The sequence below is a fragment of the Glycine soja genome, chromosome 9 (genome assembly GCF_004193775.1).
Source record: "Glycine soja cultivar W05 chromosome 9, ASM419377v2, whole genome shotgun sequence".
In the NCBI taxonomy this organism is placed as follows: Eukaryota; Viridiplantae; Streptophyta; class Magnoliopsida; order Fabales; family Fabaceae; genus Glycine; species Glycine soja.
Genome location: NC_041010.1, coordinates 6,637,667 through 6,641,431, shown reverse-complemented (window position 1 = coordinate 6,641,431; position 3,765 = coordinate 6,637,667). Strand labels below are relative to the sequence as shown.

General features: G+C 40.8%; 1 non-coding gene across 1 annotated transcript; it reads right to left on the bottom strand.

Moving 5' to 3' along the window:
• Window positions 1-1,227: 1,227 nt before the first annotated feature.
• LOC114369058 lies at window positions 1,228-1,334 on the bottom strand. Its single transcript, XR_003657520.1, has one exon. It is a non-coding gene; the product is annotated as a small nucleolar RNA R71 (small nucleolar RNA).
• Between the last annotated feature and the right edge of the window lie 2,431 nt (window positions 1,335-3,765).

Below are 3,765 nucleotides of genomic sequence, written 5' to 3'. Positions count from 1 at the left end.
GGGTGTTTTGCTGTGAAGATTTTGCTTGCGGCAAAAACAGAGTAGTAGTAGAAATCAATTAGAGACGGATTTTAGCGACCACCCATGCTGAATTATTTGAGATTTTTTGTTTTAGTAGCTAGGGTTGTTATTTTTGGCTGAATTTTTTTGTGGTAACTTCTTTTAATCCATATTTTGTGGGAAAAATAGCTAGAGCCTTTAGTTTGGTCAGATTTGAAAGTTCCAAAAAACTAGCAAATTTTGTGTTTGTCAAAACTTCAAACGGCCATAACTTTTGCTCCGGTTATCAGAATCGCAATTATTATATATGCATTTGGGGTAGAAAAAAATTTCCTACGCTGTGGCAGCCGGCTGAGGTCTCCATCGTCCAAAAAAAACAATTCTGTCAAAATTTTTTATTTTTCAAGTTTTATTCACTTATTTTTCTTAACTTACCATTTTTAGCTTTCATAGTTAGACTTTGAATTTTTGTCTGAAATTTTTTGTGCTATCTTCTCATCATTTTATATGGTTTCTCACAAAATTTCAAGTCATTTGGATATCATTTGAGGGTAGCTGTAGTTTAAACCTACACCTTTATTTACATGACAAAGCAACTAGTTGTGTGCATGCTGAATGTAGTGTATGACTAGAGGCAATCCATCTGACTTACAACCCTTTGATCCTGAGATAGATAGGACATTTCATAGATTAGTTAGGCATCATTTTAAACCTTTTGATCATTCTGAGCATTCCATTACTGGTGAATCTGTGCATTCTGTTATTGGTGATTTTGAACATCCTAATCTTGAGCATTATAATTTTGAGCATTCTGATTCTGAGCATTCTGATTTTGCACATTCTGAGAACATGGCACAACCTCCACCCCGTGAGAGGACTCTAAGGGAAATGGCTGCACCTGATTTCACCTACGAAAGCTTGTGCATCCAATACCCTGATGAGGATGTCCCATATGTTCTTAAAACTGGACTGATTCATTTGCTTCCAAAGTTTCATGGCCTTGCAGGTGAAGACCCGCACAAACATTTGAAGGAATTTCATATTGTTTGTTTAACCATGAAACCCCCAGATGTCCAAGAGGATCACATATTTCTGAAGGTTTTTCCTCATTCATTAGAGGGAGTGGCAAAGGACTGGCTGTATTACCTTGCTCCAAGGTCCATCACGAGCTGGGATGACCTTAAGAGAGTATTCTTAGAAAAACTTTTCCCTGCTTCCAGGACCACAGCCATCAGGAAAGATATCTCAGGTATTAGACAACTCAGTGGAGAGAGCCTGTATGAGTACTGGGAGCGATTTAAGAAACTATGTGCCAGTTGCCCTCACCATCAGATTTCGGAGCAGCTTCTTCTTCAATATTTTTATGAAGGACTCAGCAATATGGAGAGAAGTATGATAGATGCTGCCAGTGGTGGAGCCCTTGGAGACATGACTCCTGCTGAAGCCAGAAATTTAATTGAGAAGATGGCTTCCAACTCTCAGCAGTTTAGCGCCAGAAATGATGCCATAATCATTAGAGGAGTGCGTGGGGTAGCTACAAACTCAGCTACATCATCTGAGACTAAGAAGCTTGAAGGCAAACTGGATGCATTGGTTAACCTGGTAACCCAACTGGCCTTGAATCAGAAATCTGTACCTGTCGCAAGGGTTTGTGGTTTGTGCTCCTCTGCTGACCACCATACAGACCTTTTCCCTTCCATGCAGCAACCTGGAGCAATCGAGCAGCCTGAAGCTTATGCTGCAAATATTTACAATAGACCTCCTCAACCTCAACAGCAAAATCAACCACAGCAGAACAATTATGACCTCTCCAGCAACAGATATAACCCTGGATGGAGGAATCACCCTAACCTCAGATGGTCCAGCCCTCAGCAACAACAATAGCAGCCTGCTCCTTCCTTCCAAAATGTTGCTGGCCCAAGCAGACCATACATTCCTCCACCAATCCAACAACAGCAACAACCCCAGAAACAGCCAACAGTCGAGGCCCCTCCACAACCTTCCCTCGAAGAACTTGTGAGGCAAATGACTATGCAGAACATGCAGTTTCAGCAAGAGACCAGAGCCTCCATTCAGAGCTTAACCAATCAGATGGGACAATTGGCTACCCAATTGAATCAACAACAGTCCCAGAATTCTGACAAGCTGCCTTCTCAAGCTGTCCAAAATCCCAAAAATGTCAGTGCCATTTCATTGAGGTCGGGAAAGCAGTGTCAAGGACCTCAACCCGTAGCACCTTCCTCATCTGCAAATGAACCTGCCAAACTTCACTCTACTCCAGAAAAAGGTGATGACAAAAATTTACCTAACAATTTCTGTGCAGGTGAATCTTCTTCCACAGGTAATTCTGATTTGCAGAAGCAGCACATTCCCCCTCTTCCATTCCCTCTAAGAGCAGTTTCCAACAAAAAAATGGAAGAGGCAGAGAAAGAGATCTTGGAAACGTTTAGAAAAGTAGAGGTAAACATACCTTTGTTGGATGCAATAAAGCAAATTCCAAAATATGCCAAATTCTTGAAGGAGCTGTGCACTAATAAGCGGAAGCTTAAAGGAAGTGAACGAATTAGCATGGGCAGAAATGTCTCCGCATTGATTGGTAAATCTATTCCTCAAATTCCTGAAAAATGCAAAGATCCAGGTACATTCAGCATACCTTGTATTATAGGGAATATTAAGTTTGACAATGTCATGCTAGATTTAGGAGCTTCTGTTAGTGTTATGCCTCTGTCTATTTTTAATTCTCTATCTCTAGGTCCCTTGCAGTCAACTGATGTGGTAATTCATTTAGCTAATAGAAGTGTTGCCTATCCTGGTGGTTTCATAGAAGATGTCTTAGTTAGAGTTGGTGAACTGATTTTCCCTGTTGATTTTTATATCTTGAATATGGAAGATGGATTTTCTCAAGGATCAGTTCCCATCATTCTAGGTAGACCCTTTATGAAAACTGCTAGAACTAAGATAGATGTTTATGCAGGCACACTGTCTATGGAATTTGGTGACATAACTGTTCATTTTAATATTCTGGATGCTATGAAATACCCATCTGAAGATCTTTCTTTATTTCATGCTGAAATAATTGACCATGTTGTTGATGAATACATGACTGATCTTTATTCTAATCTGCATGCCTCTCACTCTTCATGCATTGAGTCTGAAATTGTACTTGATCATATGTCTGAATTTGATGCTGAGAGTGAATCTGAGAGTGATATTGATTGCATGTCTGGTGGTGGTGTTTTACCTCTCGAGATTGATTTTATAGAGTCAGATATGACTAACCATGTTTCAGGAAGTACACATACCTCTGACTTTCTTTATGAGGTAAAGGCTGAGAAACCATCTCCTTCTACCACTGTCCAGCCGACCACACCAGAATTGAAGCCTCTGCCATCAAATTTAAAATACGCTTACTTGGATGATAGCAAGAGTTTTCCAGTGATTATATCTGCCTCCCTTGCTGATGAGCAAGAGGAGAAGTTGTTGTCAGTTCTCAAGAAGCATAAGAAGGCTATAGGCTGGACCCTGGCGGACATTCCTGGTATTAGCCCATCCACATGTATGCATCGAATAAATTTAGAGGATGGAGCTAAACCAGTAAGACAGCCACAGAGAAGACTCAACCCGGTGATTCTTGATGTAGTGAAGAAGGAGATAACCAAGCTTTTGCAAGCTGGAATCATTTATCCTATCTCCGACAGCCAATGGGTGAATCCCGTCCAGGTAGTCCCGAAGAAGACCGGCCTCACAGTGATAAAAAATGAGAAG